We start from the raw sequence: 25633 nt of genomic DNA on the forward strand, positions 1-25633 counted from the left end.
TGAAAAAAATGTATATTCTGTTGATTTGGGGCAGAGAGTTCTGTAGATGTCCATTAGGTCCACTTGGTGAGAAGTGAGTTCAATTCCTGGGTATCCTTGTTGACTTTCTGTCTCGTTGATCTGTCTAATGTTAACAGTGGGGTGTTAAAGTCTCCCATTATTAATGTGTGGGAGTCTAAGTCTCTTTGTAGGTCACTCAGGACTTGCTTTATGAATCTGGGTGCTCCTGTATTGGGTGCATATATATTTAGGATAGTTAGCTCGTCTTGTTGAATTGATCCCTTTACCATTATGTAATGGCCTTCTTTGTCTCTTTTGATCTTTGTTGGTTTAAAGTCTGTTTTATCAGAGACTAGGATTGCAACCCCTGCCTTTTTTTGTTTTCCATTGACTTGATAGATCTTCCTCCATCCTTTTATTTTGAGCCTATGTGTGTCTCTGCACCTGAGATGGGTTTCCTGAATACAGCACACTGATGGGTCTTGACTCTTTATCCAATTTGCCAGTCTGTGTCTTTTAATTGGAGCATTTAGTCCATTTACATTTAAAGTTAATAGTGTTATGTGTGAATTTGATCCTGTCATTATGATGTTAGCTGGTTATTTTGCTCGTTAGTTGATGCAGTTTCTTCCTAGTCTTTGATGGTCTTTACATTTTGGCATGATTTTGCAGTGGCTGGTACCGGTTGTTCCTTTCCATGTTTAGTGCTTCCTTCAGGAGCTCTTTTAGGGCAGGCCTGGTGGTGACAAAATCTCTCACCATTTGCTTGTCTGTAAAGTATTTTATTTCTCCTTCACTTATGAAGCTTAGTTTGGCTGGATATGAAATTCTGGGTTGAAAATTCTTTTCTTTAAGAATGTTGAATATTGGCTCCCACTCTCTTCTGGCTTGTAGGGTTTTTGCCAAGAGATCCACTGTTAGTCTGATGGGCTTCACTTTGAGGGTAACCCGAACTTTCTCTCTGGCTGCCCTTAACATTTTTTCCTTCTTTTCAAATTTGGTGAATCTGACAATTATGTGTCTTGGAGTTGCTCTTCTCGAGGAGTATCTTTGTGGCGTTCTCTGTATTTCCTGAATCTGAACGTTGGCCTGCCTTGCTAGATTGGGGAAATTCTCCTGGATAATATCCTGCAGAGTGTTTTCCAACTTGGTTCCATTCTCCCCATCACTTTCAGGTACACCAATCAGATGTAGATTTGGTCTTTTCACATAGTCCCATATTTGTTGGAGGCTTTGCTCGTTTGTTTCTATTCTGTTTTCTCTAAACTTTCCTTCTCGCTTCTTTTCATTCATTTCATCTTCCATTGCTGATACGCTTTCTTCCAGTTGATCACATCGGCTCCTGAAGCTTCTGCATTCTTCATGTAGTTCTCGAGCCTTGGTTTTCAGCTCCATCAGCTCCTTTAAGCACTTCTCTCTATTGGTTATTGTAGTTATACATTCTTCTAAATTTTTTTCAAAGTTTTCAACTTCTTTGCCTTTGGTTTGAATGTCCTCCCATAGCTCAGAGTAGTTTGATCATCTGAAGCCTTCTTCTCTCAGCTCATCAAAGTCATTCTCCATCCAGCTTTGTTCTGTTGCTGGTGAGGAGCTGCGTTCCTTTGGAGGAGGAGAGGCGCTCTGATTTTTAGAGTTTCCAGTTTTTCTGTTCTGTTTTTTCCCCATCTTTGTGGTTTTATCTACTTTTGGTCTTTGATGATGGTGATGTACAGATGGGTTTTTGGTGTGGATGTCCTTTCTGTTTGTTAGTTTTCCTTCTAACAGACAGGACCCTCAGCTGCAGGTCCGTTGGAGTACCCTCCAACAGGACACCTGCAGTGTGAGGTGTCAGTGTGCCCCTGCTGGAGGGTGCCTCCCAGTTAGGCTGCTCGGGGGTCCGGGGTCAGGGACCCACTTGAGGAGGCAGTCTGCCCGTTCTCAGATCTCCAGCTGCGTACTGGGAGAGCCACTGCTCTCTTCAAAGCTGTCAGACAGGGACATTTAAGTCTGCAGAGGTTACTGCTGTCTTTTTGTTTGTCTGTGCCCTGCCCCCAGAGGTGGAGCCTACAGAGGCAGGCAGGCCTCCTTGAGCTGTGGTGGGCTCCACCCAGTTCGAGCTTCCCGGCTGCTTTGTTTACCTAATCAAGCCTGGGCAATGGCGGGCGCCCCTCCCCCAGCCTGGCTGCTGCCTTGCAGTTTGATCTCAGACTGCTGTGCTAGCAATCAGTGAGACTCTGTGGGCGTAGGACCCTCTGAGCCAGGTGCGGGATATAATCTCGTGGTGCGCCGTTTTTTAAGCCGGTCCGAAAAGCGCAATATTCGGGTGGGAGTGACCCAATTTTCCAGGTGCGTCCATCACCCCTTTCTTTGACTCGGAAAGGGAACTCCCTGACCCCTTGCGCTTCCTGAGTGAGGCAATGCCTCGCCCTGCTTCGGCTCACGCACAGTGCGTGCACCCACTGTCCTGCGCCCACTGTCTGGCACTCCCTAGTGAGATGAACCCGGTACCTCAGATGGAAATGCAGAAATCACCCATCTTCTGCGTCGCTCAGGCTGGGAGCTGTAGACCAGAGCTGTTCCTATTCGGCCATCTTGGCTCCTCCCCCGAAAATTCTTTTCTTTAAGAATGTTGAATATTGGCTCCCACTCTCTTCTGGCTTGTAGGGTTTCTGCTGAGAGATCCGCTGTTAGTCTGATGGGCTTCCCTTTGAGGGTAACCCGACCTTTCTCTCTGGCTGCCCTTAACATTTTTTCCTTCTTTTCAAATTTGGTGAATCTGACAATTATGTGTCTTGGAGTTGCTCTTCTCGAGGAGTATCTTTGTGGCGTTCTCTGTATTTCCTGAATCTGAACGTTGGCCTGCCTTGCTAGATTGGGGAAGTTCTCCTGGATAATATCCTGCAGAGTGTTTTCCAACTTGGTTCCATTCTCCCCATCACTTTCAGGTACACCAATCAGACGTAGATTTGGTCTTTTCACATAGTCCCATATTTCTTGGAGGCTTTGCTCGTTTCTTTTTATTCTTTTTTCTCTAAACTTCCCTTCTCGCTTCATTTCATTCATTTCATCTTCCATCGCTGATACCCTTTCTTCCAATTGATCACATCGGCTCCTGAAGCTTCTGCATTCTTCACGTAGTTCTCGAGCCTTGGTTTTCAGCTCCATCAGCTCCTTTAAGCACTTCTCTCTATTGGTTATTGTAGTTATACATTCTTCTAAATTGTTTTCAAAGTTTTCAACTTCTTTGCCTTTGGTTTGAATGTCCTCCCATAGCTCAGAGTAATTTGATCGTCTGAAGCCTTCTTCTCTCAGCTCATCAAAGTCATTCTCCATCCAGCTTTGTTCTGTTGCTGGTGAGGAACTGCGTTCCCTTGGAGGAGGAGAGGTGCTCTGCATTTTAGAGTTTCCAGTTTTTCTGTTCTGTTTTTTCCCCATCTTTGTGGTTTTATCTACTTTTGGTCTTTGATGATGGTGATGTACAGATGGGTTTTTGGTGTGGATGTCCTTTCTGTTTGTTAGTTTTCCTTCTAACAGACAGGACCCTCAGCTGCAGGTCTGTTGGAATACCCTGCTGTGTGAGGTGTCAGTCTGCCCCTGCTGGAGGGTGCCTCCCAGTTAGGCTGCTCAGGGGTCAGGGGTCAGGGACCCACTTGAGGAGGCAGTCTGCCTGTTCTCAGATCTCCAGCTGCATGCTGGGAGAACCACTGCTCTCTTCAAAGCTGTCAGACAGGGACATTTAAGTCTGCAGAGGTTACTGCTGTCTTTTTGTTTGTCTGTGCCCTGCCCCCAGAGGTGGAGCCTACAGAGGCAGGCAGGCCTCCTTGAGCTGTGGTGGGCTCCACCCAGTTCGAGCTTCCCGGCTGCTTTACCTAATCAAGCCTGGGCAATGGCAGGCGCCCCTCCCCCAGCCTCGCTGCTGCCTTGCAGTTTGATCTCAGACTGCTGTGCTAGCAACCAGCGAGACTCCGTGGGTGTAGGACCCTCCGAGCCAGGTGCGGGATATAATCTCATGGTGCACCTTTTTTTAAGCCTGTCGGAAAAGCGCAGTATTTTGGTGGGAGTGACCCAATTTTCCAGGTGCCGTCCATCACCCCTTTCTTTGACTCGGAAAGGGAACTCCCTGACCCCTTGCACTTCCCAAGTGAGGCAATGCCTTGCCCTGCTTCGGCTCACGCACGGTGCGCGCACCGACTGACCTGCGCCCACTGTCTGGCACTCCCTAGTGAGATGAACCCAGTACCTCAGATGGAAATACAGAAATCATCGTCTTCTGCATCGCTCACGCTGGGAGCTGTAGACCAGAGCTGTTCCTATTCGGCCATCTTGGCTCCTCCCCGCAAATATTTCAAAGCATAGAACAATTAACAATGTATACACCCAAAATATTACCAGGAATTATCTCTAAGTGGCAATATTATTATAATTTTTAATTCCTTCTTTGTGTTTTCTGTATATAAAATAGTTTAAAATATATATATATAAATTGAGAAACTAATTCTAAAACTCATATGGAAGTGCAAAGAAATGAATAATCACAACAACTTTTGAAGAAGCATAAAGTTGAAAGACAAACACCATCTGTTTTTAACACTTATTATAAAGTGCAGTAATCAAGACAGTGTGATATTGGTATAAAGACAGACAAACAGATCAATGGAACAGAATTGAAAGTCCAGAAATAGACCCATATTTAAGTGGACAAGTGATTTCTAACAAAGGCATAAAGGCAATGCAGTACAAGAAAGGATAGTCTTGGCCAGTTGCAGTGGCTCACACCTGTAATCCCAGCACTTGGGGAGGCTGAGGCAGGAGGACTGCTTGAGCTCAGGAGTTCAAGACCAGCCTGGGTAACATGGTGAAACCCAGTGTCCACAAAAATACAAAAATTAGCCGGGTGTGCTGGTACATGCCTATAGTCCCAGCTACTTGGAAGGCTGAGGTGGATCACTTGAGCCTGGGAGGTCAAGGCTGCAGTGAGCCATGTTTGTGCTACTGCACTCCAGCCTCCAGCCTGAGTGACAAAGCAAGACACTGCCTCGAAAAACAAAACAAAACAAAAATGATAGTCTTTTTCAACAAATGGTACTGGAACATATCCATAAGCAGAAAAGTAAACTATACTTTGCACCATACGTAAAATATAACTTCAAGTGGACTCTAGACCTAAATGTAAAGTCTAAAACTGTGAAACATCTAGAAGAAAGCCTTTTTGACCATGGAGTAGGCAAAAATTTCTTAGATATAACACCAAAAGCATGATCCATAATGAAACAAATTGGTAGGTTGTCCAACACAGTGAAACCCCATCTGTACTAAAAATACAAAATTAGCCAGACATGGTGGCACATGCCTGTAATCCCAGCTACCTGGGAGGCTGAAGCACGAGAATCACTTGAAACCGGGAGGAAGAGGCTGCAGTGAGCCAAGATCATGCCACTGCACTCCTGCCAGGGCAACAAGAGCAAAACTCCGTCTCAAAACAAACAAACAAACAGACAAACAAAAAAACTTAATAATGCCAGGTGCAGTAGCTCACACCTGTAATCCCAGAAATTTCTGAGGCCAAGGCAGGATGATCCTTTGAAGCCAGAAGTTTGAGACCAGCCTGGGCAACATAGCAAGACCCCATCTCTACAAAAAATTAAAAAGTAAATTAAAAATTAGCTGGGCATAGTGGTATGCACCTGTAGTCCCAGCTAATTGGGAGGCTGAGATGGGAGGATTACTTAAATCCAGGAGGTCAAGACCAACTTGGGCAACATACCAAGACCCCTTCTCTACAAAGATTTTTTTAAAATTAGCTGAGTGTGGTGGTGCATGCTGGTAGCCCTAGCTACTAGGAAGGCTAAGGCAGGGGGATCGCTTCAGCCCAGGAGTTTGAGACTGCAGTGGGCCATGATCTTGCCACTGCATTCCAGCATAGGTGACAGAGACCCTGTCTCTAAAAATTTTTTTTAATTTAATAAGAAAGCAGCCTAAAAAAATGGATACAAGACCTCTCATTCCACTAACTATTAGAATAGCTAAAATAAAAAAGACTGACTATACCAAGTGTTGGCAGGGATGTGGAGGAACTGGAATTTTCATACACAGCTAATGAGAACTTAAATGGTACAACCACCAAACACTTAGGAAAACATTTGGACAATTTCTTAAAAAGTTAAACATACGCATACTGTGGCCTGGTGCGGTGGCTCACACCTGTAATCCCAGTACTCTGGGAGGCTGAGCCAGGCAGATCACCTGAGGTTGGGAGTTCAAGACCGGCCTGACGAACATGGAGAAACCCCATCTCTACTAAAAATACAAAATTAGCCGGGCGTGGTGGCACATGCCTGTAATCCAGCTACTCAGGAGGCTGAGTCAGGAGAATTGCTTGAATCCGGGAGGAGGTTGCGGTGAGCCAAGATCATGCCATTGTACTCCAGCCTGGGCAGCAAGAGTGAAACTCCATCTCAAAAAAAAAAAAAAAATGTTAAACATACACATATTGTGCAATCCAGCCATTCCACTCCTAGGTATTTGTCCAGAGCAATAAAAGTGTCCATACAAAGACTTATTCATCAATGCTCATACCAGCTTTATTTGTAATAGCCTAAAACTGGAAACGACCAAAATGTCCATTAACAGATGAATGGATAAACAAACTGTGTTATATCTATACAATGGAATATTACTCAGCATTGTAAAGAATGAAGTATTGATACATACTGCAACAGGGATGATTCTCAAAATAATAATGCTGAAAGAAAGAAGCTAGGCAAAAAAGAATACGTGCTGTTTGAGTCCATTTATATAAAACTCTTAAAAATTCAAACTATAGTGACAAAAAGCAGATCAGTGATTTCCTGGGGATGGGGGGAATGGGAAAGAGGTAGAAGGAAGGATTGCATAGGAGGAAACTTTTAGGGTGATGAAAAATTCATTTACTTGATTGTGGTGATGGTTTCAAGGGTGTATAAATATGTCAAAACTTATCACATTAGGTACACTTGAAATATGTGCAGTTTATCATAAGTCAATTATACCTCAATAAAGCTGTTAAGAAATAACTGATTGCTTTTGTAAGGCAGAAATATGAGACTAAGGATATTGTATTACATCATGCATTTTAATATTTCATTACTGTGTGGCCCTGCTTAATTATTCATATACTAGTTAGAAAATTTTGTGATGTACAGATTATGGGTGTACCCTTGATAGCTGCCTGAGTTTGATTTTGTGGTCAGTTCTATAAAATTTTGTATATCAGTTCCATGGCCAGGAACATAATCCTTTATTAATATATTGTTTCTCTGGGAAAATAAGAATTGGCTTATGTGATATTTACATAGTTCCCTCCGTCTGCCCTGGGCCTCCTCTTCTCAAATCCATCTCACACACTGTTGCCAGACCTACCTTTTTTTTTTTTTTTTTTGAGACACAGTCTTGCTCTCTCTCCCAGTCTGGAGTGCAGTGGTGCGATCTTGGCTCACTGCAAGCTCTGCCTCCTGGGTTCATGCCATTCTCCTGCCTCAGCCTCTCAAGTAGCTGGGACTATAGGCACCCGCCACCACGCCTGGCTAATTTTTTGTGTTTTTAGTAGAGACGGGGTTTCACCACATTAGCCCAGATGGTCTCGATCTCCTGACCTCATGATCCACCTGCCTCGGCCTCCCAAAGTGCTGGGATTACAGGCATGAGCCACCATGCCCGGCCCAGACCTACCTTTTTTAAAGAAATCAGACCAAGTGGTGTGGCTCATACCTGTAATCCCAGCACTTTGGGAGGCCAAGGTGGGAGGATCACTTGAGACCAGGAGTTCAAGAGCAGCCTGGGCAACATAGCGAGCCCTGTCTCTACGAACATTTTTAAAAATTAGCTGGGTATGGTGGTGTATGCCTATAGCCCCAGCTACTTGAGAGGCTAAAGTAGGAGGATCGCTTGAGGCCAGGAGGTAGAGGCTGCAGTGAGCTATGATTGGGGAACTCACTCCAGCCTGGGGGACAGAGTGAGACTCCATCTCAAAAAAAGAAAAAAATCAGATTGCGTTCCTTCCTCATCAAGCCCCTGAGTGGTTCCAAATGATAAAGTCTAAACTCTGTAACAGGACATTCAAGCTCCCTCACAACCACCCCATCTCCCTCACGGTCCTGTCTCCCAGGACCCTGTCCCCCTCCTTATGACTCTGGACCTTTCACCAGGTGCTTACATCACTTCAAGCTTTTGCTCAAACTGCCCAACTGTCAAGTAACTGCTCCCCTTTCACATTACTTGTGCATCTGGGAAATTCTCCTACCCTTCAAGACTAATTTCAAATATCACCCCCTGTTGGAAGGCTTCCCAGATTTCTCCCAGAGTTAATTAATCACCATTTTCACTGCACTCCCATGACGCCTTGCACATGCCCATACTAGTGCACTTATTCCATTGTATTGTAGTAATTAAGGTGCAATTACATTAGGTTTAATGCTCCGCTGCTATAACAAGAAAATCCCCAAATACCAGTGGTTTAACCAAGTTCATTTCTCTCTCGCATCCAAGTCCTAACTGGCATGCTTGTTCAGCTCTGCAATGTTGTTGAGATCCAAGCTCCTTCCACAGTCAAGCGTGCCTCTCCAACAGTCCACCTTCCAGCCATCAGGACAGGGGAAGGAGACAGTGTCTTCTGCCTTTTTATGGCATGATCTAGACTTGTACCAGCACTTGATTCACATCCCATTGGCTAGAACTTAGTTATAGCCACATACGACTGCAAAGGAGACAGGAGAATGCATTTTATCCAGGGGTCCCTGCGTTTCACTAAAAGTCAGGTGCTGGACTATTATGAGAGGCAAGGGAAAAGTGAATCTTGGGGTACATTATCAGTCTCTGCCACAGTTCACCAATTTAGCCACCCAGGTATCACTTTTATTTTCACATACAAAAGACAAACGCTACCTTTGGAGGAAAACCATCTCAAGTCCCACACTGTCCTGTGCCCCACACCTCAGTCAGGCCCGGATGTGGCTACCTGTGGCCTGGAGACCAGAACACTGAAAGACACGTCATCTGCCCCCACCCTCCCCTAACACATAATGATGGAATATCGTGGGATGGAATGATGGAACAGGAACCACATACCACAATTAAAAAACATCTCTTTCGGAAAATCAAACAATGGGAACTGCACAGATGGCCCCAGTCTATAGCAATTACCAAATAATGCCAGTTAGAAATTATAAAGACTCTTTGCTCTTCCATTTTCTGGAAGTCACTCCCTTGTCCAGTGTTTTCTTTGGCCCCTGGTTTTGCCCTCTGGGGGGGATCTCATTAGGTTATCATCCTACATCTGAAGTGGGCATTGGAGAACATACTTCTTTCAGGCTTCCAAACTATTTGCTTCTAGTCAGTTCCATGTGCAGGTAACTCCCGCCAAAGGTCTTGTCTTGACAGAGTTTGCCAGCCTGAAAACTCTGGTTCTATTTTTACTGGCATCTGTGCTCTCCCCAGACCCCTCTCTCAGCTGAATGGCTGTTATCTTCAGGCCATCTGAGACAATAGGCTTGGGTGGAAAGGGAACACCCTTAATCTGATCTTGGCTGCCGGCTTACTCCCATTGTCTGGTAGAGAATTCTTAACTGGTAAAGCCTGAGAATGGCTCAGGGCCATCATCTTACCTCCCACTACGGCTGTCTCCGCAGCACCAACTTAGGTCGCTGCTTCCATTTGGGATCTAGAAGGCGCTTGGGTCTTCTAACTCTTCAAAGCTCCAAATTCCGAGACTCCCAGTCAACTTAGATGACAGGCAGCAGGCAGTGGGTTCTCTTGGCCAAACTATATTCCCTTCCCTCTCTTCTTGCAGACTGGCCAGGTTTAACCCCACTGCATTCACCCCTCTTTTCCAGGAATTTGCTGAAAGCAGCAAGTCGTCGATACTCACTGATTCTCAAGTTGTCCTAGAGTTACAGGCTCAGAGATCATGTGGTCTCCCTGCCAAAGAACCACAGATGACAGTTTTCCTGAGTCTTTTGCCAGAGCACAATGAGGGTCACCCACTTGCCAGTCGGCAATATTGATGTCTTCTCCACCTGACTTTTGTAAACCAAAAATATCTGAGACAGGTCTCAATCCATTTAAAAGGCTTATTTTGCCAAAGTTAAGCATGCACCCATGACACAGCCTCAGGAGTTCCTGACAATATGTACCCAAGGTGGTCGGGGCACAGCTCGCTTTTACATATTTTAGAGAGACATGAGACATCCATCGATATCTGTAATGTGTACATTGGTTTGGTCTGGAAAGGCGGGTCAATTTGAGGTGGAGGGGCTTCTAGGTCATAGGTAGATTTAAAGATTTTCTGATTGATAATTGGTTGAAAGAGTTATTATCAATAGAAAGGAATGTCTGGGTTTCAATAAGGGGTTGTGGAAATCAAGGTTTTACCGTGCAGGTGAAGCCTCCCCACAGCTTCACCACAGGCTTCAGAGAGAATAGATTGTAAATGTTTCTTATCAAACTTGAAGAGTCTGTCCTAGCAGTAATTCCAAAAGAGAGGAGGTTAATGAGACACATCTGGCTTCTCCTTCCCCTCCTGGCCTGAACTAGTTTTTCAGGTGAGCTTTGGAATGCCCTTGGCTGAAAGGAGGGGGTCTATTCAGCTGGTTGAGGGGCCTTAGAATTTTATTTTTCCTGTGCACTAAGAAGCCAGTGTCATGTCTATGAGACTCTTTTATGACAGTACTCTCCTTTCAAATATACTGGATTAGTTATGGAATAGATTTTGGCAGCTATAACTAGAAGACCACACATGAGAGCAGCTTAAACAAGAGAGAATTTTATTTCTCTGCCATGAGAGAGCTGAGCTGGTGTGATGGTTCTGCTGTACAAAGTCATCAGGGCTCTGAGCTGCTTTTGTCTTGAACCTCCACCATCCAGAATGTTCTCCTCAGCCACAGGGTCCAACATGATTGACCCCCAAATTCCCATTCCAGTGAACAGGAAGGGCGGAAGATGCAGGGCAATGTGCAATTTAGAAGTTGTATACGTTCCTTCTGTTCACCTCTGATATGGTCCAAATGTGTCCCCCAAAATTAATGTGTTGAAACTTAATTGCCAGTGTGATTGTATTAAAAGTGAAGCCTTTGGGAGGTGATTAAGTCATAAGGGCAGAGCCTTCATGAATGGGATTAGTGACTGACATGGTTTGGATATTTTGTTTCCTCCAAATCTCATGTTGAAATGAGACCTCCAGTGTTGGGGTGGGCCTAATAAAAGGTGTTTGAGTCATGGGGGCAGATCCCTCATGAATGGCTTGATATCCTCCCTATGCTAATGAGTAAGTTCTTACTCTGTTAAGTTCATGTGAGAGCTGATTGGTTTTTGTTGTTGTTGTTGTTGTTGTTGTTGAGACGGAGTCTCGCTCTGTCACCCAGGCTGGAGTGCAGTAGTGCGATCTCGGCTCACTGCAAGCTCCGCCTCCTGGGTTCACGCCATTCTCCTGCCTCAGCCTACCTGAGTAGCTGGGACTACAGGTGCCCGCCACGGTGCCCGGCTAATTTTTTGTATTTTTTTAGTACAGACGGGGTGAGAGCTCATTGTGTAAAGAAGCCTAGCACGTCCTCCTCTCTCTCTCTTGCTCCCTGTCTTTTCATGGGACACACTGGCTCCCCCTTTTCCTTCCTATAAGCTTTCTGACTGTAAGCTATCTGAGGCTTCGCCAGAAGTTGAACAGATGCTGGTGCCATGCCTGTACAGCCTGCAGAACTGTGAGCCAAATAAACCTCTTTTCTTCATAAATTACACAGCCTCAGGTATTCCTTTATAGCAACACAAATGGACTAATACAGTGACCTTATAAAAGAGGTTGAAGGGAGCACCCTAGTCCCTTTCTTTTGCCCTTACACTGTCTGAGGACACAGCAAGAAGGTGCCATCTTAAGAGCAGAAAGCGGCTGGGCGCAGTGGCTCACGCCTGTAATCCTAGAACTCTGGGAGGCCAAGGCAGGCAGATCATCTGAGGTCAGGAGTTCAAGACCAGCCTGGCAAACATGGAGAAACCCCGTCTCTACTAAAAATACAAAAATTAGCCAGGCATAATGGTGGGTGCCTGTAATCCAGCTACTTGGGAGGCTGAGGCAGGAGAATCACTTGAACCTGGGAGGTGAGGTTGCAGTGAGCCAAGATCGCACCACTGCACTCCAGCCTGGGCAACAAAGCAAGACTCTATCTCAAAAAAAAAAAAAAAAAAAGCAGAGAGCAGCCCTTACCAAGAGCAGCCCTTACCAGATACTGCATCTGCCAGTGGGACTTCCTGGCCTCCAGAACTGTAAGAAATTACATTTCTATTGTTTATAAATTACCCAGACTTAGGTGTTTTGTTATAGCAACTGGAACAGACTAAGACAACCTCCCTCTGGTTAAAGCATGGTCATAGGGCTACTCTTAGTTGCAAAGGAGACCATGAAATGTAGTCCTTATTCTGGGCTGCCATGTGCCCAGCTAAAAACATGGGGATTCTAGCAAATGAGAAACAGGGGTGTAGGGAGATAATCAGTCATGCCTGCTACAGTCTGTCTCCTCTTGAAAGAACTCTTTGAGGGGCAAGGACCACATCTTACCATCTTTACAGGCCCAGCCAAGTGCCCAGAAGCGTAAGTGACCACATATGTTCAAGTTCCATTTTCTCAGACTATGACTCAATTCCATCATAATGGGCATTTATAGTGCAACTTGTGTCTAAAGCACCCTTTATCTATTTAACTAAGTTGCCTCTAGCCTTCATGTCTTCAACTTCTCCGGTTTTGTGGAATCACCTTCCATTTTCCAAAATCCCTGAGGGTTCTTTGGGGTGAGCATTTCAATTCAATGGGCTCTCCAAGGTCACTTTGCTCCTTGTTGTGGCTCTCAGCCTGTGCCTGCTATCTGCTCTCTGAACCGCCTCTCTCTAAGCTGATGCCCATCTCTCTCTCATCCCTTCCAGTGAACCACATACCCAAGGCTCTTGTGTGTGGCCAACGTTTGGTCAAGTTCGGGAGGAATGGAGGGTGATTATAGCACAAGGTCAAAAACAACTTCAAGAACACATATCACATCTTCAAAACGTGTTGGTCACTCCCCAGCACAGGGAATCTCTTACTGGCAGTGCTTCTTGGCCAGTCCTTACTCTGCCCCACACCACATTCTCTAAGCCTCCCTCTCTCTCCTGATGCCAGGTATCTCTCTGTTCTCATCCATTTCTTGTGCCTTGACCACGTTCCTGAGCGGCCCTCACAGCATCAGCATTCCTTTCGCTTTATTACGCAGAACTGTTCAGTTCTTGCTTCATCTCAGCCGTACATATTCAGGAGCCCTCAGTTTTCTAAACCCTTGACCTATCACTGTGTTTCTGTAGGCAGAAGGCTAACAAGCCCTGAGATGAACGATGCTCTTCCCAAGGAAGGCAGAGGAGGCGACAGTCCATTTGCGTTCTCTCCTCTGCAAGTACAGGATCTCATTTGATTCTCAAAACCACCCTAGAGGAGATAGGAGGCACCTGAGGCCCAGAGATGTGAAGCCACCTGTCCAAGGCCATACAGCAGGTAAGAGGCAGGGTCGGAACCCACACTGTGCTCCAGTGCCCCTGTTCTCAAGAGGAGCAACCCGCATTATCTTGTGTCATCTCTGAGTGCTCTGTGACACGAGACTTATTTTCTCTTTCCCACTCCTTACCAGGCTGGTCCCATGACAGCCACATGCAGGGCCCACCTGCCCTGCCAACACCGTGCTCAGGGCAAACACAGCTCTAGGGACACTCTCCTTGGATGCATCCTACTTAACAGTCCCCCGAACACACCCACATGGACTCCAGCCTCAGATTCCCAAATGTCCTGCCCCCACCCACTTGCAGGGCCAGGTCAGTCCCCACTAGAGGGTGGGAGGGGAGGTGGTAGTGGGGAGGAGGGAAGGGGAGAGGCTGGGTAAAGGGCTGGAATTGAATAGCTGCTTTCTTCTCAGAGGCTTCCCCCACCTCCAAGTGGTCACTGATTAACCCTCTAGACCAGATAAACCCTCCATGGGAGGAAAAAAAATGTGTGTTTATCCTGGGTCATAAAACATCAATATTGACTTCTCACAGGTAAAGCCCCAGGGGAAGAGGAGGTGGGGGCTGTGGGAGCAAGCCAGCCTGGGACACTCTTGCCTGACACCCAGAGGCCAGCACACACATTCTCCTTCCCTATTGAGAAGAAGCCAGATTACCACCCCGCCTCCACCTCAAAGGCATGCCCTGAGCCAGAGGCCTGGTCTCGCTGGGCCTCTTCTCTGCAACCCGCAGCTGCATGGAGCCCCTTCCCCTTCCTGCATTGCCCCTCTGCCCTGCTCCCTGCAGATAACAGAGTTATACCGGACTCAGGTCAGGAATCAGACTGCCCCTGCTCTGCTGTTTCCCAGCTCCAGGACTTGGACAAGTGGCCCGATTTATGCCTCAGTTTCCTCGTTTATGAAATGGCCATAGTAATAGCACCCTGCTCTCATCACTGTTTAGGATGATCAAACAAGATCACGTACGCATATAACAAGCACTAGAGCTGGTCCTACTGTAAACAGCATCACTCACTCTCTCTCGTCTCCTCCTGCCTCTTGATACACAGCCCTTTGAGGACCTTCCTCCTTGCTCTTGGCTGAGGCCTCCCTGCTGGGGTGGACAAGACCATATTCACACAGGGCCAGAAACCAGAGGTGGTCATGGTCCTGCCAGGACTGGGGTATCTCTCATCCCTCTTCCCTCTGGCCTAGAATGAATCAGCTCTCCTAACACCCTCTTGGGCTGGCATTTTCCATCAGAGGGCCTGAGGAGGGTGTCTGTGGCCATGTGCTGCTCTGGGTGGGGACTCCGTGTCTAAGCATGCAGCTCCACACAGCTCAGGGACCCTCACACCTTCATTCTGGGGTCTTCTCTCTGTCCTCCATCTCCTTCCTTTTTGGGGTAAAGGTGTTTCTCCCCCTCCTCCCTGTCCTTCTGAGGGTAAGAATGAGGATGTTCTCCATGCAGAATCTCCAGCCACCCTGGCCTGGGCACTTTCTACCACATTTGATCCTGGATTTGGGGAGCAGTGGGGGAGGCATTTGGGGCTCCTTGATCCTTACTCAAGGCCGGCACCCTCCACTCCCCTGGACCCAGGTGAGCCCCACCTGATGCCCTGGAAGGCCCAGGCCCCAGACCCATGTGCCCTCCATCCAGCTGGACAGCGGGGCCCTGTCCCTGGGTACCTGGTCAATAATTAACACTGAGCAAACTCGGGCCATGGCCAGACCTCCCAGGAGGATCAAGATGAGACAAAAGCCCTCCTGTCTGGCTGTGCTGCCATCTTGGTGGAGGGTTACTGGCCCCTCAGTCACCCCAGAGTGACAAACAGCCCCATCTCCATCAGGGAACTGGAGCAGCTGCTACCCAGCAAGGCACTGGTGACACTAGGCCCTAGAGGAGGACAAACAAGGGTGGGCAGGCAGTCACATGCCTGTTTCTTAGCCCCAGCTTCATGTTTGTGAGTAAGCCTAAGACAGTGGCTGGTGAGCTGAGGGTCCACTGTGGGGCTCCTCAAGCTAGAGGGCTTTTGTAACTTGGCTCATGGGGGGTGGTCACAACAGAGACCTGCCCCCATCCCTTTGAGAGCAACTCTCAGCTCCCTCTTCCTTCTTCCCACTCTCCTACCCTTCCTTCCTTACTTTGAGTGTCTTCTGTATGCTAAGCTCTTAGTGTCCTTCCATCTCTCCCCATCCCCCAAACTTTCCACTCCTTCTTGGTGCCTTTGCTTACAGTGTTCTCATAATCTTGGAAACCTGTCCTTTTTCTCCATCTGAGAATCTCCTTCCTCCTCCAAGAAGTCCACCTTGAGCCCGCCCTGATCCCATCCTCTTGGCACCTCCCACATGGACGCTTCTCTGCAGCTTCGCATCTCATTGAGCACTTGCGCTGCCTCCCCAGCTGCATGAGAAGCTCCTTGTGGGCTGGGAGCCTCAACTCCCTACCCCTATCATGCTCAAGGGGCCATGTTAGTAGGTTTATCAGCAATGCCACCCTCAGCCACAAATTAGGCAAGAAGTTATATAATACATTCTTACAGAACAGCAACTCAGGAGACAACTTCTACACTGGTCAGAAAATTCCAGATACAAAGCAGTTCCCAAAGTCAGCCTTGCCAGCCCAGCTTCCCTCCAACTGGCTGCCCAAGATGTCTGAGAACTCATCATCATCCCTTCCTCTCCCCGCCCACCACTCCCCCACACCAGCATGCCCCCAGGTTTTGGACGTTTCTGACTGCCTCCTGATCCAGCCTTAAGTGCATTCCCCACAGCCTCCCAGCCCTTCCTCCCTGTGGCAACCCCACACTCACTGCCAGAGCGCCCTGGGCATTCTTTCCCCAGCAGTGACAGAGCGGCTGCCAGTGACGGCCTCTTCTTGCCTGGCTGCCCTGGTCCCCCCTTCTCAGACACACGTTCATCTCTTCCCTTGGCTCACACTTCCTCCCTCTCAGCCTTCTCGGCATCAACCCACCTGTCTCTGCCCAGGTGTGCTTTGAAACAAAAGTTCACAGTCAACATAAACTCACTACCATCTATGCTACACTGACCACCTAAAAGTTCAAGCAGAACCAGAAGCTCTTTCCAGGGAAGGCATCCCATCCCTAGGAAGACTAAGGGTGACAAGTTGGCTTTTTATTTCAGGCTGAAATCGAACTGAGATGTAGGGACCCACACAACCTCCCACCCACCCCAGCTGAGGGGAGGAAATGAGTGACAACTTGGGGGCAGGTAGTATCGGAGTTCAGGTGTCCCAGGGGAACAGACACCTCTGTGCTACCAGACAGCCCTTCTCTAAAATATTCTGCTCTGTTGTCTCATAAATATCCTCATTCTTATCAAAGCAATGACACCAGTTTAGAGTCTACAAATGATGGCAGCTGTCCTTAGGGAGTGCAGGACCTGGGGAGAAGGGCAGGCTGGGAGCCACAGGTCCTGGGCTGGGCGACAGCCTCTCTGGATCAGCCACCACTCACACCAGCCAGACCCTTTCCTTCCCTCTGCCCCTAAGACTCTACCCTAGAAACTATGGAAGTTTCCCTCCTGAGCCCTCCAGCCCTCACCAGCTCCTTCAGAGAGGGGCCTGCGGTGGACATCCTGTTTCCATGCCCCACTACCCCCACCAGCCACCCCCAACTCAGTGCCCTACCTAGGCCAGCTCTGCCATCACCAGCCCACACAGATCTGTCCACTGGCAAGGGGTACACTCCCCTCCTTTGTGACAAGTGTGGAACCCAGCCCCAAGAACAAGAAAGAAGTGGGGAGAGAAGGGGAACCAGCAGGGCCGGGAGGCCCAGTGGGAGTCCCCTGGGCCCCTCAGTTTTCCCTCTTGACGCAAGATGGGAGATTGAGAGGTGCTAGGCATGTTCCCCAAGAGCTGTTGTAATTTATTTTGTCATTCATTAGTAAGCCCCCTTGCCATAGCAAAGATTCCTAGGAGCTGGGCTCATGGCTTATGCCTGTAATGCTAACACTTTGGGAGTCTGAGGCAAGAGGATCGTTTGAGCCTAGGAGTTCAAGACCAGCCTGGGCAACATGGTAAGACCCCGTTTCTTTCTTTCCTTCCTTCCTTTCCTCCTTTCCGTTCCTCTTTTCCTTTCTTCCCTTCCTTCCTTCCTTTTTTTTCTTTTCCTGCCAGGCCTTCCAAAGACTTCTGGAACTTGTTCACCTCTTCCTGTCCCTACTTCTCTGCATGCACAGCCTGGGTTACAGCTTTTTTTTTTTTTTTTTTGAGACAAGGTCTCACTCCATCACCCAGGCTGGAGTGCAATGGGGAAATCTCGGCTCACTGCAACCTCCACCTCCTGGGCGCAAGTCATCCTCCCACCTCAGCCTCCGGAGTAGCTGGGACTACGGGCATGCGCCACTACGGCCGGCTAATTTTTGTGAGTTTTGTTTTCTTTTTTTTTGTATGTTTTGTAATTTCGTATTTTTTGTAGAGACAGAGTAGGAGAATCGCTTGGGCCTGGGAGGTGAAGGCTGCAGTGAGCCGTGATCGCGCCACTACACTCCAGCCTGGGTGACAGAGTGAGACACTTTCTCATATATATGTTCCTAGGAACCCCTCCTCCCCAAGCCCCAGCTCGGGGCACTGAGCACCTCCTGAGGGCACAGAATGTAGGCAAACCCTGGGAGTCGGGGCTGCTTAGAGAGGCCCCCCACGGTGCCAAGCCATGGCCAAACGCCCGCTGGGCTGGGCTGAGAGTTCCCTTAGCCGGTGCGGATGCTTCGGAGTGAACCAGCTCACCAGACCCCGTCCGGGACCCCAGCCGAAAGCAGGAATGGAGGGCTGGAGGAAGACAGGAAGGGCAACAGGGACAGAGTGGAGACGCAGGAGAGCTGGGGACAGGCTGGCAGGCGGGCGGGAGTGACTGGAGCAGGGAGGCCCCGTGAGGGTCCCAGGCGCAGGACGGCTGCCCCCCAGCCGCTCCAGTCGCGTCCCTCTCTACAGAGCGCTTCCCAGCCAGGCCCGCAAGTCCAATCCCAGCAAGACGGCGCCACCTGCTGCGGGGAGTGGGCAGCGCAGCTCACTCCTGTCGGGGGTTTGAGAATTGGGGGAGGGGGTAACTCCCACCCCAGGAATCACCGCCTGTTGTCCTCCCCCATCACACCTCTCAGGTGGCCAGTGTGCTGCCCGGCTCCCTACTGGCTCACTCCCCCAGCCCCCTGCCTCCTCTCCTCCAGCCGCCCCCGTGGCCACAGCGTCCTGGGGGGCCTCCCCACGACTGCCAGTTCCGCCCCAGGGCTTCCCCCTTCACAGGCCTCACCGTCCCCCAGAGAAAGGCCAAGGTCCAGTAGGCTGAGCATTCCTCTGGGATGAGGACGGCAGATTGGGGTTGGGATTCGCTGGGCCCGGCCCGAGCTGGACTGCTGGGGTCAAGAGATTTTTCAGAGCAGAGGCCTGGGCTCTGTGTAGGACTTGAATTAGATGCTTTATCTGAGATGAGCTGGGCTGGGTTCAGCCTGTAGGCATGACTGGAGGCTGCCAGGCCTTCCAAAGACTTCTGGAACTTTCTCACCTCTTCCTATCCCTACTTTTTGCATGCATAGCCTGGGTTACTGCTCTCTCCTCCTGGACTCACCCTTTCTAGAACCTTCTCTCTACTGCCCAGCTAATCTTTCTAAACCATGGAGCTGATCCCTCCACACCACTGCTTAAATTCCTGCATAATCTCTCTGTTGTCTTCTGGAAGAAATCCAAACCACCCCACCCAACTAGCAGAGCCACGCCTCTTCTGGCCCTCCCAGCTCCATCTCTCAGCACTCTCCCACCTGTGCCTGCTGGTACCTCATACCAGGGATACCTCGTGCCTGTCATACCTCTGCAAGAAGCAGCCCAGGCCTTACCTTCTAACCAGCCCAGCCCTCTCCCAGCAATGTATGCTCCCCATGCACCCATCACACTTCACAGATGTCACCCCTGTACTGGGTATCATCCCTTACTCAACTGTGACCTCTGAGGACAGGGACCTGGCCTTTGTCTCTGTAACCCCAGCACCTGACAGGCATACATGAATGAATGAATGAATGAATCTGTGGTCAGGGATGACAGCCCAGAAAAATGGCATGCTAACCAAGTAGAAGACTGGTCCAGCCCTCGATTTCTTGCCTTCCCTCTCCCTCTCTGAGCCCTGTCTCTCCCTTCCTGCCTCACTTCTAAGTCCCTCCGGGACCCTACCTTGCCTTCCCTCTGGGAGCTCCCTAGCAGCCTCTCTGTAGCCACGCCACACTCCCCTGTCACCCAGCAGACAGAAACCAGCCCCCTCACTTGGCCAGGCCTCCAAAGACTTCCCCATCTGACCAGTTTACAGGTACCAAGTCTCCTTCTCCAGGGAAGAGCCACTGAGGGCAGGATGGGGGGCAGGGGCTCTTCTGCCCACTCTCAGAAGCCTTCCTGGCTGCCTGACTGGGGTAGCTCACTCTGTCCTCAGAAAGCCCACATCACTTTGTTTGGACCTCAGACATCTTGTTTTGCGCTAGGGACTTTACATCTACCCTGCAATACCATAAGCTTTTGGAGAGCCTGGACCACATGGGGAGGTGTGGCTTTTTTTTTTTTTTTTTTTTTGAGACAGAGTCTCACTCTGTCACCCAGGCTGGAGTACAGTGGCACAATCTCAGCTCACTGCAACCTCCACATCCTGGGGTCAAGTGATTCTCCTGCCTCAGCCTCCCGAATAGTTGGGACTATAGGTGTGCACCACCATGCCCAGCTAATTTTTGTATTTTTTTTTTTTTTGAGAAGGAGTTTCACTCTTGCCACCCAGGCTGGAGTGCGGTGACACAATCTTAGCTCACTGCAACCTCCACCTCCCGGGTTCAAGCAATTCTCCTACGCAGCCTTCTGAGTAGCTGTGATTACAGGCAAGTGCCACCACGCCCAGCTAATTTTTGTATTTTTAGTAGAGGTGGGGTTTCACCATGTTGGCCAGGCTGGTCTAGGACTCCTGACCTCAGGTGATCCACCCACCTTGGCCTCCCAAAGTGCTGGGATTACTACAGATGTGAGTAGTAGTAATCCTGGCCAATTTTTGTATTTTTAGTAGAGATGGGGTTTCCCCATGCTGACCAGGCTGGTTTGAAACACCTGACCTCAGGTGATCTGCCTGCCTCAGCCTCCCAAAGTGCTGGGACTAAAGGTGTGAACCACCACAACTGGCCCTTAGGTGTGGCTTTCAATGCTAGGTTGTCATAAAAGACACTGAGGCTTCTGCCTTGCTCTTTCAGATGACTTATTCTGGAGGAAGACACCTGCCATGCCGTGAGGACATTCAAGCAGTTGTGTGGAGAGATCCATGTGGTGAGAAACAGGGGCCTTCTGTCAACAGGAAGAACAACCTGGCAGGCCTGTCTTGGATTCAGAGCCTCCAGCCCCAGTCGAGCCTTCAGATAACTGCACCCTTGGCTGTCATCTCAACTGCAATCTCAAGACAGACCCTGAGCTGGAACTACTCTGTTTAACCAATGCCTGGCCCACAGAAAGACTATGAGATAAAACAAGTATATTGTTTTTAGAAGATATGTTTTGGAGTAATTTATTTTGCTACAATAGATAATACAGAATTTGGTGATTTTATGATTCTCAACTCCTGGCCAAAGCAAAGCACACAGCGAGTCTCAAAGAAAAGTCTCACAAGTGGAATTGAAAGTACAAAGCTGGCCAGACAAGCTTGTGCAGACATGTATGTGGTGGAGTTGAAAATCACACACTACGACTCACACAAGATGAGTAAAACCTGCGTCTTTCTTAATTTTTCTTGTACTCTTCTCATCTAGATCTAATGAGATACTTCCTGCTATTGACAGGCAATAAATGAATGAACGACAAAAACAAAACAGAAAGAAAAGAAACAAAACAAAAAGAAACAAACAAAACAAAACAAAACAAAAAGAAAGAAAAGAAATCTTTAACTTGCCCACTATAGGTTTCTCCATTTCTGCATGTTCAAGCAAGCCTCCTTTCAGCAAAATACTCAGCGTTTTCTCCCTATTCCCTCTTCTGCTAGCCAGATGTCTCTCTTCCTGGTGCAGGGAGACATTTATAGACCTCATGGTGGTGGGAAGAGGAGTTCAAGGTCGGTGTGGAGTTCTTTGCATTCCTCCCACATACCTTCCCCACACACAAAGGGACAGGGCTGGTCGGGCCTGGTCCCTGGGGATCCCTAGTGGCATTGGTGATGGTTAGGGATGGAGAGGGGTATTGATGAAGTGAGTGGTCCCCGCACAAGGCTGGTGGTGCAGATCCTACCTCTGTGTTCTTGATTTCTCTCTTTTTTTTTTTGCTCTTTTTGCCCAAGCTGGAGTACAATGGCATGATCTCGGCTCATCACAACCTCCGCCTCCTGGGTTCAAGTGATTCTCCTGCCTCAGCCTCCCAAGTAGCTGGGATTACAGGCATGTGCCACCATGCCTGGCTACTTTTGTATTTTTAGTAGAGACGGGGCTTCTCCATGTTGGTTAGGCTGGTCTCAAGCTCCCGACCTCAGGTGATCCACCTGCCTCGGCCTCCCAAAGTTCTGGGATTACAGGTGTGAGTCACCACACCTGGCCTGTGGCCTTGATTTCTACCCTTTCCCTGGGACCTACGACCGCCTGGCTGCATTCTACCCCTCCAGAAGAGGCAGAGTTCCGAGAGCCACTTCCTAGACTGCTTCTTCAGACATTTCTAAACTACCTCCTGGGCAGCGCCATAATGTGTTACACCTTCCTCAATCACTGCTTTCTTAAAGGAGTTCACTGAAATTCCCCACAGCTGTCATCTGAGAGTCAAATTCCACCTACCTTGTGCGGTGAAATTTAGCTGCAAATGTGGCTGGGGTGTCTCCCACACAGCCCTCTGAGTGTCCACTAGGGTGAGGGACAGAGCTTTTTGCTTCTCACCTTCTCTCTTCCTTGAGTCCTGCTGTTCAGTAGCTGTATCTCTCCATCCCGTCCTGCCTCATCCGTCCTGGATGACTTGCTTCAATTCAACCCTACACTTACTTCCCCGGGCAATGAACGTCACCTTAGCCTTCACCCTGAAGGGCCATAGGAGAACGAGAATTATAGAAAGTGAAAATACATCCCTTTACTATTTTATAAGTGCTATTTCTATAACACATGCATGCCCGAAGCACACACACTTGCATGCAGAGACCCAGAGACAAGCTGATTCCAAGACCCCAAACACACTAGAGACACACCACAAACACCCTAGGGCTGAACTGGGGCCTGTTCAGGGAACCCTTGCCTGTGACTTCTCAGTATTATCCAAGGGGACCCACCTGCTCCTGGAGCCTCCAGGGGGATCCCTGGTTTACTCTCAAGATGATTGTTCTCACCCCTTCTCTCAAAGGCCCTGGGAGTGAGGCAAAGAGGAGGGAGCACTACCTCTAATCAGATCCTCCTCAGGATAAAAAAAAAATCAGCAACTGGAGATGCCCCTGGCTGGTGGACTTCTTTTTTTTTTTTTGACATAGAGTCTTGCTCTGTTGCACAGGCTGGAGTGCAGTGGCGGGATCTTGGCTCACTGCAATCTCCACCTCCCGGGTTCAAGTGATTCTCCTGCCTCAGCCTCCTGAGTATCTGGGACTACAGGTGTAGGCCACCACGCCCGGCTAATTTTTGTATTTTTAGTAGAAATGGGTTTCACCGTGTTAGCCAAGATGGTCTTGAATTCCTGACCTTGTGATCTGCCCACCTTGGCCTCCCTAAGTGCTGGGATTATAGGCATGAGCCACTGCGCCCAGCTGGACTTCTAAAGCTTCTACTGCCTCCTGTCCCTGCAGGCTCTTAGATGGGTATCTGGGCTCAGTCTCCTTTGCTGAGCGCCAGACACCTTGGTCAGCTGCTCCAGGACTCTGTCTGATTTCCCAAAGGCATCTCCAATGCAGCCATCCCAAACTGACTCATCCTCTTCCCCAGGACAGAGACAGGCCTCTCTCCATCAATCCCTCATCCTCTGGCCCTCTATTCTAACTACCCCTCCCTCTCTCTAACACTGCGACGGGCAGGGGCTTATCTTCTTCTTCCCACCTGGTCCTCCTGTTTCTACCTGCCTCCAACCCCCTCACAGCAACTGGGGGACTTATCTTGGTTGGAAAGTGGGTCTCATGGATTTGCAGCCTCAGGTTGAAAAACCTGTCACCAACTCCCCAGCGCCCACAGGATCACACCCTTGGGCAGAGCAGTAAGCCCCATCCTTCCCTGGCCTGGCCCAAGTGCCCCGCACCCAGCTGCAGCCGAGGTGAGCATTGCAGGGTTCCCCTCCTGGGCCTGGCACCCTCTGGCTTCGGCCCCTGTCACACACAGGGTTGGAATGCTGTAGCTCCTTGCAGTCCTGCTGAACTCATTTTTCAAGATCCTGCTTGAGTCACCTCCCTAGGGAAAGCATCCTTAGTCAGAGTTTATCATTCCCTTCTCCAAGTTACCCTGGAACCATATTCAAGTTTCTCCCAAGGCAATTCTCCCATCCTCTGCCTGGCTGCAGCACCCTCACCTCTGGCCTGGACTGTCAAAGTCACCTCCTGACTGCTCCTTGCCCTTGCCCCCTGCCCCTTCCAGTTGGCTGTGGACCCAACAGCCCAAATGGTCCTTTGAAAATGCCAGTCAATACACATCTCTCTGCTCACAACCCTCCAGCACCTCCCATTTCACTCACGGTCAAAGCTAAAACTGCACAGTGGCCTCCGACTCCTCCCTCTCTGGTCCCCCTTCCCTTTGGACCTTCACTTCTACCCTCCATTCTCTCTCCACCCCAGCTTGCACCAGCCTCCTTGAAGCCCTGAACACTGCAGGCCCCTCCTCTCTCTGGGCCTTGGCACGTCCCCAGACAGCATGCTCATCTCCCTCGCCAGGGACTGTCTTTGCTGCAGTCTTGCCTTCTCAGGGAAGCCCACCCTCCCTGCCCTGGACACCACTGCAACCAGCCCCTACTTCCTGGCCCTCCTCCCCCTGCCCCACGTTTCTTTCTTTCCATAGCATGCGTCACCTTCTAAACATATTATTTAACCAATTTTTAATTTTTTTTAATACTCCATCTCCCTTGCAAAAAGTGTCAGCTTCACTAGGGCAGGGTCTTTACCTATTCTGTTCACCGGTGGCTCCTATGAGCCTAGCAGGGTGCTGGTACACGGTGTGCACTTAATGTTCAAGCAATCAATCCATCCACTAAAGCTGTTCATTGGTTTTTGTGGGGGCTCCCTCGGCAGTTGGGGAGGTCCTGGAGACTGAGTTCATGCTCAGTCACCTCTGGATCCTCAGGGCTTAGCCACTGCCTTGGCCACAGTGGGTATGCAAGAACCATCTATTGAATAAATAAATGAATGGGGCCTGCTCCATTGGTCAAGGGAGAGACTTATGGGCTGCGCAGATCAGAGGATCCCTCTGCCAAGTGATATTATTGCCAGATTGTTCCTGGACTCCTCACCTGTGCCAGGACCTCACTGTCTCCGGAATCCTGCCTCACCCCTTTCCCCTTGGGTCCAGTTCCCTCTGCCAGTTTGGAAGTGGTTGATATTCATCTCCACACCAGAGAGGCTGCCTGAATACTGCATAAAACTTGATGGTTTCCGAGAGAAGCATGAACTGTGAGCAGGATCAATCCCTTACCCCAAAGATTTGAAGCAAAGTGGTGCAACCTGACTGCAAAAGGTGTTCTGGTGGCCTGGGCATAGGCATCAAGCCAGCCCTGGGCAGGGAGGCTGCTGGTAACCCCAATAGAAGGTGTCTTGCCCTTCCTAGGTGTCATTCTAAAGACAGGGACTTGGTGCAGGGGCTCAAACAACCCTACACACAGAGCTGGAGCGAGAAGCCACAGTGGCCCGGGGCCTCGCTCACCCCATCGCCTTCCATTTCACCCTCTCCTCGAGGCGCTTGGGGGCTATCAGGAGGTGATCAGGGTGGGACTGAGCTCCCCAGGCCCAGGCTGGATCCCATTGTAGGCTTTGGGGGTTTCAGGCTGTTTTTGGAACCTCGGTCACGTGTCCTCCCATGTAACCTGAGCCCCCTGACACGGCATGAGTCTGCACTCCAGCTCTGAGCCACATCTGCTTCTCATTTCCACCCCAGGAAAACGGCCCAATTTCCAGGAGCCACTGGCCTAAGCCAAGCCTCCAGCCTCTCAGCAGCCAACTCCACCCAGCCCAGCTCCATTACCT

General features: G+C 49.3%; 1 long non-coding RNA gene across 1 annotated transcript in view; it reads left to right on the forward strand.

Annotated features, from left to right (window-relative positions):
- LOC103784546 (uncharacterized) overlaps positions 1-20689 on the forward strand; it is a 244680-nt gene extending 223991 nt beyond the window's left edge. The window contains exons 7-8 of the long non-coding RNA XR_008624372.2: positions 13330-13516; positions 17731-20689. This is a non-coding gene — a long non-coding RNA (uncharacterized LOC103784546). The remainder of the gene's footprint in view (positions 1-13329; positions 13517-17730) is intronic.
- The last annotated feature ends 4944 nt before the right edge of the window (positions 20690-25633 follow it).

This window comes from Pan paniscus, chromosome 12, assembly GCF_029289425.2.
Source record: "Pan paniscus chromosome 12, NHGRI_mPanPan1-v2.0_pri, whole genome shotgun sequence".
Classification (NCBI taxonomy): domain Eukaryota; kingdom Metazoa; phylum Chordata; class Mammalia; order Primates; family Hominidae; genus Pan; species Pan paniscus.